The sequence below is a fragment of the Camelus dromedarius genome, chromosome 21 (genome assembly GCF_036321535.1).
Source record: "Camelus dromedarius isolate mCamDro1 chromosome 21, mCamDro1.pat, whole genome shotgun sequence".
Taxonomy (NCBI): Eukaryota; Metazoa; Chordata; class Mammalia; order Artiodactyla; family Camelidae; genus Camelus; species Camelus dromedarius.
Genome location: NC_087456.1, coordinates 19272498 through 19284965, shown reverse-complemented (window position 1 = coordinate 19284965; position 12468 = coordinate 19272498). Strand labels below are relative to the sequence as shown.

General features: G+C 43.4%; 1 long non-coding RNA gene across 3 annotated transcripts in view; it reads right to left on the bottom strand.

Annotated features, from left to right (window-relative positions):
• The window catches only part of LOC105099500 (uncharacterized), a 61865-nt gene extending 49739 nt beyond the window's left edge, over positions 1-12126 (bottom strand). Inside the window, exons 1-2 of one of the 3 annotated variants that reach the window (XR_010377150.1) lie at positions 11762-12126; positions 10724-10813 (exon numbers count right to left, since the gene is read on the bottom strand). This is a non-coding gene — a long non-coding RNA (uncharacterized LOC105099500). The remainder of the gene's footprint in view (positions 1-10723; positions 10814-11761) is intronic. The other 2 variants (XR_010377149.1, XR_838101.3) reach the window with 2 other exon arrangements.
• Between the last annotated feature and the right edge of the window lie 342 nt (positions 12127-12468).

Here is a 12468-nt window from a genome sequence, read left to right as displayed (position 1 = left end):
GTGAAGAACTCACTGCTGGTCGAAACAGGTACTGTTAGTCTGCGGAATGCAGAGGCGTCTTAACTACTCATTGTCACCTGTGCTTCTCTGGGATAAAGTGCCTACTGAAGAAAGGCTTTAAGAAGAGGTTGCTAGTGAATCTGACTGGCAGTGTAGTAATGAGGCCTATAATGGTTGTGGATTGGGATGACTTTTTCTGACTGTGCTGGAGAGATCAAAATTTTAAAAACAACAAGCTTAGTGTTCTAAAGTCTCTTTTCAAGATAACAATTGGAGAAACAGAAAACTCCCGGGGCAATCCTAGCAGGATTGTTTCTTGTAATTGTGGGCAGAGTTCCATGAAAGTTGAATCTGGAGCCCCACCCAGTCTCTTACATAAAAGACATGGCATTGAGGGGAAGGAGCATATTTTAAAAGGTATGTTTGTATATAATTGGACAAATCTGACCACCTTGAATTTCCAAATAGCCCTGAGCTTCCTCACCAAAGAAAGCAGCTCCTCCTCCCGTGTCTGAAGAGACTTGTTTCCCTTTGATTGGAGAGCCTGTAGTCATGTCATCAGAAGCAACTGACCGACAAGGAATGCTCCTCTCCCTCCCCAGGCACCCCGCTACCACCTTTCGTTACCCCCAGATGCAGAACTACAGTCAGACCGCAAACACCATATGGGGACTACCTCAGGAAGAAATAGCTTATGTATCTTGAGCAATATGTGCAGGAATTAAGTCTAAAGTCATTAGGGCAAGGAAGAGGGAATATAATGCTAAATCAAGCTGAATTTTTCAATATGGGTGCACATAGCAGAAACTGTGGATTTAATGTTTTAACCTGAGAGCTGAGAGTGGCTGTAACAATTTGATTGCTTGGTTGACTGAAACCTAGATTCAGCTGTCTCATTCAATGAGGTTGAGATGTCAGAACTTCCCTGGTATGATGAAGAGGAAAGAATGCAACGATTTGAGATTAAAAGTTTTGTAATATCTTTCATGTGCTACCACATTCCCATAACCATCCCATCTCCATAATATCCCTCAGGAGACACCCCTGTTATTAACACCAAAAAGCGCTGTAGTGAGGGGAGCATCACTACACCAAGAGTGCCTTGAAAAACCCTGGGGGCTCTGCTCTTCAGATCCAGAGAGGATGATGAGGTGCCAGTACTGAACCCATTCTCTAGTTTCACTGGGAAAGATGAGATCCCAGAGAGGTAGCACTTAAACCTCCAGAGACAAGGTAGGAACAATAATTATAATGAGTAGCAAAGACAATGTGGCAGTCGGAATGTTTTGACTTCAGACAATCATTAATTTTTTCTGTTATCAATTTGCAAGGACCACCAGAGCAGTTTGCTTTCACCTGGTAGAGCCAGCAGTACACCTTCACCATTTTGCCTGTGGGCTGTCAGTTCTCCTGCCAAAATCTAGCCTTTGCAGATCTTGATCACAGAACATCACAAAGGTCCACTACATTGATGATATCATACTAAACTAACGTGGTGGAAAGCAGCTTCAGTGATTTTGTAAGTCTGTATCTGCCAGAGAGTGGGACCTACTACAAAAGCGAAGTTTCTGAGTTACAATAATGTAGAGGATTGGGGGTTATTCTCTCCAAAGTGAAAGGCGAGTTGCTGCACCTAACAGAACCTGTCACTAAGAGCATGGCACAGCACTTTGTGGACTTCCTTGATTTTTGAGGTGGTGGTACCGCATTTGATGGTTCTACTTCAATCCACTTACCAAATAACCTCTAAGGCTGTCAGTTTTAAGCTGGACCAGAGCAAGAGAAGGCTCTGAGTCCCAAGCTCCAACGCAGGCTGCTCTGCCACCTGGGTGTTTGAAATCTTTGTGGAAAACAGAGACACTGCATGGAACCCTTGACATTCATTCAAAAATCACAATGAAGATCCCTAGAGTTTAGGAGCAAAGGCACTACCTCTTTTGCAGATAATTTTTTTGTTGTAATTAGCATCTGACTTACAGCAGAGCTGCCCAAGATGAACTGAGTGTTATCTAATTCATCAAGGCATTAAGTTTGGTATATGAAGATTCAATTCATCATCAAGTGGAAATGCTGTATACAGATACCAGGTTCAAATAAGTTATAAAGGCTCAAATCAGTTCCCTGAGGAGGTGCAGGTTCCCATGACACCCATCCTTGCTGCACTGCTGCCTCCATCAGTTCACACTTTTGGTCTTACAGGGATTCTTTGTGATCAATTGACAGAGAAAGAGAAAAAAGTGCCTGCTTTACAGACTGTTCTTCATGACATGCTGGCCTTAGCCAGAAGTGGACTAAGCAGTAGAGCAGCAAGATCATTCTTGAAAACAACAAGAGTAAATCCTCCCAATGGCCAGAACTTCAAGAACTACGCCCGATTTTCCATTTTATCTGGATGAAAAAACAGCCGGAGGTACAGATCTACATTAATACAAGGACGTGGCTAATGGTTAGACCATATGGTCAGGTGCTTGATGGAAATATTAGAAAACTGGTAACAAAGAGTTATAGGGAAAAGGTATATGGGTATAGGGTATATGGCTGTACCTCTTGAGATAGGTGGAATATGAAGATACCCGTGTCCCATTTGACAGCTCCTTAAAAGGGCTTCTACTGCAAAGGTAGTTCTTAATAATCAGGTGGATAGAATGATTTATTTGGGAATGCCAGTCAGTCTCTTTTCCCAGCTACCCTGGCATGTGATCAATAAATTTATCTATTGATCGATCGATAGATAGTTATATAGATATGTAGGAAAGGACAGAGACTATTTATGGATTTAATAAGGTGGATTCCCTCTCACTAAGGATGATCTGGCTACTGCCAGTGCAGAATGCCTAGTCTGCCAAAAGCTATTGCCAACAGCAGAGACCCCAAAAGTCCAGTATTTCCTAGAAAGACCAACCAGCCACCTGGATTGAGGTTGATTATATTGAATATTTTTCATTATGACAGGGAAAATTATTTGCTCTTACCACAACAGAATATACACACACACGTATTCTATAATCTATATTTATGTAAATATATACTTACAAATATACGTGTGAAACATATGTGTGTGTATTTGTATGATTAGCCTTCCTTCTCCATGATGTCTCTTCCAGAATCCACCATCCATGGACTTAAGAATGCCTTACTTACTTTCCTGGTATCCTACACAACATTGCTTCTAACTGAGGAACTCATTTTACAGCAAAGAACATGGCAACGTGCTCAACTCCATGAAATCCACCAGTCTTACCATATACCCTAACAGCCAGAAGGAGCTGAGCTGACAGAATAGTCGATGGTCTAATGAAGTTTCAGTTAAAACACCAATTTACAGACAAGCCCAGGATGTTGGATACTGTCCTATGGCTGTGGTTTGTGCTCTGAATTAGTGATCAGTATGTGATCCTCTTATACAAGACTTGGCGAAAAAACACTTAAACATGCAAATTCAAGTCATGAAGTTAGAAAAGACTAGCATCCAAATGTTTAATAAACTCATTAATACATCTTAACAGAAAAGGCAAATAAACAGCAGAAAATCTAAACAGGCAAAAGAAGAAATCCAAATGGCCAAAAAAAAGCACATGATCTTGTGCTCAACTACATTAGTAATCAGAGAAATGAAAATTTAAACCACAATAAAATATTACTATGCATTCATCAGACTAGATGAGTTTTTAAAACTGATAGTACAAATGTTGAGCAGGACACAGATGACAAAAACTCCTACACTGGGGAGTAAAATGTATATAACCACTTTGATAAGCAGTTTGTCATTATCTAGTAAACTTAAAGTTATCTTTTTCCAGCCTATTAATTTCAAACTATTTTTTATCATTCAGATCTTTTGTAAACAACATAGCATGGATAGTTTCTGTTTTTTCCTAAAAATCCTGTCTTATAACTTCTTTCATTGGAGCTTTTAGTTTAATATAATTACTGATTTATTTGGGTTTAACTCTACCTTTCTACTATGTGCTTTCTATTTGTATCAACTGACCTATATTCCTTTCTTGTCTTCCTTTAGATTCCTTACATTTTTTTACTCCATTAGCTAGAAGTTACACCCTCATACTACTTTTTAGTGGTTTCTAAAAAATTACAGTATGTGTCCTTGACTTAACCAAAGTCTAATGTTTTCTCTTACTCTCCTCCCAGAAAATGCAAAAATCTTAGAATTTCTTAACTTCATTTCATTTCTCCTGATTTGCACACTATCTTTCTTATGTATTTGTATACTTTAAATCCCATGAGATTATTATCTTATATCATCAGTGTTCACTTAGATTTCCCACATGTTTACCCTTTCTCTTGTTCGTTTCTCCCTGCATTTCTGAACTTCTATCTGGGATCACTTCCCTCCTGCCTAAAGAACTCCCTTTAGTATTTTCTTAACAGTGGATCTGCTGATGAGGAATTCTGTCAGCTCTTGTTTGTCTGAAAATGGCTTCATTTCACCTTCAGTTTTGAAGTATAGAACTTTCACTGGAAGTCTACACTGGCAGATGCTTTAATTCAGCACTATGAGGATTTTGTTCATTGTCCTCAACTTCCATAGTTTCTGGTGAGAAGTCAGCTATTATTCTATTGTTGCTTCTTTGATAATCTGTTTTACTTCTCTATACAGCTCTTTCTTTTTCCTTTATAGCAGTCTTACTATGATACATCCAATTTGGGGTTTCTTCTCATTTACCCAGTTGAAGATAGGTCTCCTGGAACCGGTGGTGGTGTGATGTCTTTTATCTGTTATGGAAAATTCTCAGCAACTATCTATTCAACTATTGCTCCTGACTCATTCTCTGGCTTCTTCAGAGGCTCTAATTCCATATATGTTAAACCTTTCTGTGTCCCCTTGTCTTTTACCCTCTCTTCTATTTTCCATTCTTCTGACTCTGTCACTTCTTCCTGGGTATTTCCTTCTGAATTTTCTTCCAGTTTATTAGCTCTTTCTCCAGCTGAGTCTAATCTGCTATTAAACCTAACCACTTAGTTCTTCATTTCAGCTACGTCATGTTTTATGTACAGAAGTTCTTTTTTAAAAATCCTAGTTTCTGTACAAATTCTTACTTTTGTTTTTCTTCTTTCTGAATATATGAAGCATATCTATTTGAAAGTCTGTATCTGATCATGCAAGCTATTATCTGGGGCTCTGTGTAACTGTGTGAAGTATATGTTGTTTCTTTTGGTTTTCCTTCACGTTGTTTCTATTTCTGTATGCCTGATTTTTAAAATTCAGTGTTGAACACTGTATATAAAAGGTTATTGAAATAATGCATAGGAAAATATTCTATTGGCTAGGCAAAGCAGCAATCCTGGATCACCTTAAGTCAATTTCAAGAACTGAGATGTTTTGTGCTGAGTTTCGGTCTACCCCAGTTCACCCTACCTCCTAGTGTGCAGCCCCTTGGGGTCACAACTCAAAGTAGAGGGGATTATCAGGCCTCTATTGTTAAGCCCTAGACCCAATATTTGTCCCACAGTCCCATAAAGCTGTCCAAAGTCAGCTTCTCACAGCTTCTTTTGAAATCAGTGTACTGGGAAGAGTTGATGTCAAAGTATAAAATACCTTCAATAATAGGGTAAGAAATATTGACTTCATCTCCTGTCGAGAGGATTATGCTTCATTAAAAGTACTCTCACATTTGTAGAGAGCATCACAATCATACTGTATTGGGTCCCTCCACATGACCAGATAAACCATGCGAATTTTTTTTTACAGTAGAATCATCTAAGAGTGCCTGTGTGCTGTGACTTGCTTATAAGTTCTATTATTGTCAGGGTAATATTGGCTCTGATCTCTCCTGTAGGACTTATGAAGAATGTTGCTGCCTGTGTCTTGTACTAGGGTAAGAGTTGGTGGGGAAGACGTACGTGAGAATGAAGGCAACATATAAAAGGGCCCCAGGGCAGGCCACTCCACTCTGCTTGGCTAAATTCAGAATCAAGAGAGTCACCATGAAAAAAAGGAACAACAGTACCTGCTGTAGAATAAGGCTGCAAAGGAGCTGATTTGGCTGAAGTTTTCAAAAGAGCCTCTGGGACACACAAAGGCACCAGGGCCAGCCTTCTCTGGAGCTAGAGCTGTCAGGCAAAGGTGAGCAAGTCACCACTGCACACCCTTCCAGGGCCAGAGGCAGGCATCCCCCTTCTCACCATCTCTTTGGTTCTGCCTGCTTCTCCCCAAGGTCTTCTGGTCTTGAGCTGTCTTACCTACTACACAGTGATAGGGAGCTACCCTAATGCCTAGGCTTTTCAGGGCACTCCCAGATGTCACACATTTATTTTTCTGTCCACATAAACAATTAAGGTAACCCTGAAATTCTAATACTTTGACAACCAAATTACCATTTTAAAAAGATATTACAGTAAAATACGTGTAACAATTTACCATTTTAATTATTTTTAAACGTACAGTTCCATGACATTGTGTATATTCCAACTGTTGTTCAACCAATCTCCAGTACTCTTTTCATCTGCAAAACTGAAATTCTATACCCATTAAATAATAACCCTTCATTTCTCTCTCCCTGCAGCCTCCCGTGACCACCATCTTACTTCCTGTCTCTATGAATTTGATTATTCTAGGTCTAAGTAGAATCATACCCTATTTGTCCTTATGTCACTTAGCCTAATGCCTTAAGGTTCATCTGTGTTGTAGCATACATCAGAACGTAATTCCTTTTTAAGGCTAACAAATATGCCAGTGTGTGTGTGTTCCATATATATCACATTTTGTTTATCCATTCAGTGGACATTTGGGTTGTTTCCACCTTTCGGCTATTGTGAATAATGTTGCTACATACACTGGGATACAAATGTCTTTTCAAGTATGTCCTTCCAGTTCTTTTGTGTACATACCTAGGAGTGGAACTGCATATGATAATCCTATGTTTAACTTTTTGAGGAACTGCTACACTGTTTTTCAGAGCAGCTGCACCATTTTACATCCCTGTCTGCAATGCACGAGGGTTCCAACTTCTTCATGTCCTTGCTAACACCTGTTACTTTCTCCCTCCCTCCCTTTCTTTCCTTCCTAATACTGGCCATCCAAATGGGTGAGAAGTGGTATCTCACTGTGCTTATGATTTGTTTCCCCAGTAATCAGCCGAACTGCCTTTTCTTTGGTCAGATTTGACATCTAAGCTGCCTCTACATCAAGACTCAGAAAAAAAAATCCTTTGCTAGACCACACGTGAAATTTTGGTTAAAAAGAAGGTAAGTGCAATCAGAATCAACCAGAGGGGTTGCTGGGCTGACCAGTCTGCGTGCGAGCCTTGGGATACTTACTGGAGAAGGTTCTGTTGTGACCTCTAGGCCCAGATCAAGGCATGTGGGTGGAGCATCCTCCTCTTAACCCCTCACCATCTCTGAGGTACAGCAACATTCACTTCACAAAGGCTAGGGGCCTTTTTACTATCGGGGACAATTCGACGCTAATTTCCAAGAGGTGCCATCTTTCAGTTCAATGTGTTTCACGGGTCACATGATCTTCGATTACTAAGGTGACACTCAGGACAATTTCATGGCAAACTGAGTCCCAAATTACAGCCCCTGAAGGGGACCATGTTAACAATGGTCTGTAAGAGCCCAGCAGGAGGCCTGAGCTAAGTTACACTGCAATCAAATACGGTCACTAATGTAACATTTAAGTAAGAACAAGAGGAATGTATTAAGTAAGACACATGTGCTGATCTCCTTTCGGAAAAAGAGGGCTCAAATCACCATAGACACCCCCGGATTCCAGAATAATAAAGACAGAATTATTTTTGCATGAATTGGGCTTTCCCTGTAGCTGAGTTAAGATGCATGACCCACTGTAAAGGAATTAGAATTTCTTTCTTACTTCCTCCCTTCCCTCCCTCCCCTCTTTTTTTTCCTTCCTTCCTTCCTTTCTTTCTTTACCACTCTGATTGTTTTATTCTTCGTGTAGGCACTTTACATTTTACTCCTTAGATGTGAGAAACCAGTGCCTCTAGAATAACAGAGTGTGAGGAACACTGACTGGGTAATTACTAAGCAAAACCTGTAAAAAATAACAAGCATCACCGATAGACTAATTTCTGAGATATTTCAGGATTTGAATGCCCCTGTGCATAGCGACGTGATGAGTTTTGCAAGATGCTGGACAGACAGGTCTCCTACATTGTGAGAATCTCCTGTAGAAGCCAGACATTGATGCTGTTGTTCGTGTGACTGCACGTGCATTTATAACCATGAATGTGAAACAAAAACAAGAATTAGATAAGAAAACTGACTGTGCCGCATCAAGCAACAGGCCTCTGTGATTTAGGGAGCTTTTTCATACATGAAATATTGGGCTATTACTGGATTTTTATGAGTTTTCAGGGACCATTACTCATCACATTTCAAGCACATGTAAAAACCGTGGTCTGAGACTTTATAGGTTTGCACTTCCCATGTACGGAGTATGCATTTCTAACTAATTAAAAAAGATTAAATATTATCTAGTTCTTTACTATTCAGGTTTTCTTTAAAAAAACTTCTGATTCTCTGTTATGTGACTATTGAACACCTTTACCGACTGAAAATACGTGCGCTTTGTGCAAGACCCTGTGCTGGGCACTGGGACACAGACATCGCAGAGCCCATCAGAGCTCACTATCCAGTAGTGAAGACACAGGGGGGCAAAACAACAACGTGTGATTTTCAGTCACTAAGCATCCATCTGCTGGATGCTGAAGACATGGGATGAGCCTTCCACAGAGTCCTCATTACCAATCCCCAGAAAATAGAGGGTACTTGACTCTCTCTCTCTCTCTCTCTCTCGATAGGAAAGTGAAGAAATTAAGTGTTACAGGCTGAATTCTGTCTCCCCCCAAATTGATACGTTGAAATTCTAACCCCCCAGTGCCTCAGAATGTGACTGTATTTGGACATGGGGCTTTTACAGAAATGACTGAGTTAAAATGAGGCTATTAGGATGGGCCCTAATCCAATCTGACTGGTGTCCTTAAAAGAAGAGGAAATTTGGACATACAAAGGAATGGCAGGGGTGTGTGTGCACAGATAAAAGACCATGTGAAGGGGCAGCAAGAGGGTGGCTGTCTGCAAGCCAAAGAGAGAGGACTCAGAGGAGACCAGCCCGGCCAGCACCTTGATTTTACATTTCCAGCCTCCAGAACAGTAAGAAAATACATTTCTGTTGTTTAAGCCTGTGGTATTCTGTTATTGCAGCCCTAGCAAACTAATATATTAACCATCTGACTGGTGTCCTCTTAAAAGAAGAGGAAATATTAACCATTATTTCTATTGGCTTTTTAATGATCTCAAAATTCCAGAAAAGTTGCAAGTATAGGACAAAAAAAATTTTTTTCCTGAATTATTAAAGAGTAAGTTGCTGACACACTAGAAAGTTTCTGAGCGTTTTCTATAAACAAGGCAAAAATTCTAATGGAGCTAGAGAGGCTAGCATTTTAGAAAAACAAGGGTTGGTTGAAAGCTCTTCTTGAGAAGATCAAAGTGCAGGCATTGCCTGAGGATGTGGGATGTCAGTGAAAACGACCAGACTTCTTGTGTCTGATCTCTACCATAGCATTTGTGACCTTGGGTAAATCACCTCTGCATCCAATGACAACTGGACTAAATAACTTCTGAGTTTGCTCTCTACACAAGCATTTTGTGATTTTATGTCTGAGGGACATTTTTTCTGCCATGAGGTTAAAGGGCAAAAATGATTCAGTCCTGTCCACGAGTGCCGAGTGCCCTTGCCCACCATCCCTCCCCCACCCCGTGCTTGCCAGCCTGCAGCCTTTGACAGGGTGTCCAGCCCCATCTTCCTCCATTAGCCAGACGCCTCCTACCCTGCAGCCAAGCCAAGCCCCTGGCAGCCTGTTCCCTCATGCCCCGGAGCTCATGCTACTTACTCTGTGCCAAATGCCCTTCTGTCTGAAGTTTCTTCTCATTATTCCTGAACTTTCCAAGCATCTCCTCCTCTGTGCTGCATGAGCACCTATCCATTCCCCTCAAAACTGATTACATCAAAATATTTGCTTCTTTATTTGTCTTTCTTCCCACTAGACTCCAAATCTCTGGAGGAGAGGACCTGGCTTTTTCCCCCCTCTGCAGCCTCAGCTACTGACACTGCTTGGCGCACAGTAGGTTATCAGTGGAGAACTCCACCTTCAGAACTGTGGGCCAGAAAGTGTGCTGGGCTAGGCAGAGAACGATCCTGCCTTTGGGGAGTTCTGAAGCCAAAAGGGGGAGAGAGATAAAACAGGCAATCACCACGGAAGGGAGAGTGATCACTACAGTGGTAGAGGTAAGCTAGAGATGATAAGGAAGCTCACAGAACGGCGCCTTTCAGACTTGGAAAGCCTTCCATTAAGCTGGGTTGACACACTTGGACTTTGCCAACAGTGTCTTACCAGGGCAGGTGTTGAAGAAATGTCTGCTGAACTCTAAGCTCTGTAAAGATTTGGACCATGACTGCCTCATTCACTGCCGTTTCCCCAGCTTCTAGCATATCTGACACACTGCGGTAAGCAATAAATACCTGTGCAATGAGTGCATGAATGAACCAACAACCGGGTCCTCCTTCCTATGTTTTTCAAATGCTTTTCCCACCTTCCCTCTCATTTTCTGACTTGTCCTGTCCAAAGATGTGAGCTAATGCTTACCTCAATGGGGGTGGGTCTGAAGATCAAAGACACTAATAAATATGAAAGCACTTAGTATAGTATAAAGTACTCTATAAGCATGAGTTACTACTCACCACTTCTTCCCTTCCAAGAACTGCGCTGGGTGAAGCTGGACAGGACTGACCTGGTTGGGGTTCAGATACCCTCAGGACCTACTTATGCTCCTGTCAATGAAAAAAAAAAAAAAAAGACTCAAGCATTCGCAATTTACCATTCTTTAGAAGTTTTGTACGTTTTAATAAGGACCTTAGAGATTCCTTCCTTTGCAAGGAGAAAAGAATAATTCAGGTGCAGTAATTAGGGTTCATCCAGTCACTGCTCCTGTGGACAGCCCTAATGAGGGCTTCTCTATTCTTATTGCGCTCTCCCAAAGAGAGCTCTTATTAGAGAAAAAGGAGTTCCAGTCATGGTGGGAGGTGGCCCGCATTAGTCAGGGTTCTCCAGAGAAAAAGAAACGGCAGGCTGTGTGCACCTATGGGAAAAGGATGCCGATTTATCTAGTGGGTCGTGGCTGAATCATGCTTAAATTATGAGGGGCAGCGAGGGGGGCTGTCACCGGCCTGGAGCCTGAGATGGCTCAGGCGGCTGCAGAGGCGCATCCTGCAGTCAGCCCGTCTGTGCCTGAGTGACTTACAACATGCCATCAGGGAAAGGGAGGACACCTTCCCTGCAAGAACCCTGAGCGGAAAAGTCGCCAGTCATTTGCCGTGGTTTAGGAACAGTTGCTGGGGTACAGGGACAGACTAGGTGACCTCATGAGAGGTGCGAGGAGCCTGAGGGTTTGAGTCCCTCCCTTCTCCGGGCTGGCGCGGCCCCCACTGTCTCAGGTGCTTACTCGGGGATTTTACAGCGCACCCTCCCCTGCCTATTAAAAATCACGTGACGCTGAGTGACGTGAAGACGGACCGGGACGGATGAAAATATTCTCTATCCCTGGCTCCCCAGACACAGCCTCAGGGAGAAAAGGGGCCCGCTGGGAACTGGGGGTTAATCAAGTCAGCTCAGGTTTTCAGACGTCCAGACGGGAAACTCGGGGGTCGGGAGCTGGGAGCTTGAGAGACGCTGTGAACAAAGTAAAACGAGTCTCCTCTCAACCTTTGAACCTTTCTCACCTCCAGCCTCCTCTCCACTTCTTAGAAAGCCAGGCCGGTCGACCTGTCTGCCATCCCCTCCAGGCACGCCTGTCTTCTGAAGCTAAGACGTTTTCTTTCTCCTTCACAGTTAAAACTTTCCAGAAAGATCAGCAGCCCGAGGCTGGTGTCTTCCAATTAGCCAGCACTGAAGTTACTCAGGGTGAGGGCAGCGGCACTTCCCGGGCAGTGCGCGTGGCCGGGCGGCCTGGGGTGTGCGGAGGCAGAGGCTGAGACGCGGGGCGCGCGGCAGTACGGTCCGGAACCCCCGGGACCCCGGCTGCCCGCACCGCCTCCGCCGGGAATGGAAGTGGAGGACGCCGGACGCCAGCGCAGGCGCGGAGGACGCCCTCGTCCCCACGCCCTCCTCCGCGTGCGCGCCGGAAGCCGCGGGCGGTGCTACGGCCACGCCCTGCGAGGGGCGGAGCCGGGCGGGACCTCCGTCGGCCCCTCGCTTACGCGAACTGCGCGGGTCCTCCCTGCCCCCCTCCCCCACCGGTGGGCCGCCTCGGCCTCTAGGGTGGGATTGCCTCTCCTCTGACCGGACCCTGCGAATACACAGTGCGGTCTCGAGCCGTAATTCCTCGCTTCTCAGAGCACTGGTATTCGGTAGAGGCTCCATGACCACCGGCTTCTTCCGGCGGCGTTGAAATGGAGCATCAGGGCTGCAGGAGGCGATGCTAGCAGGT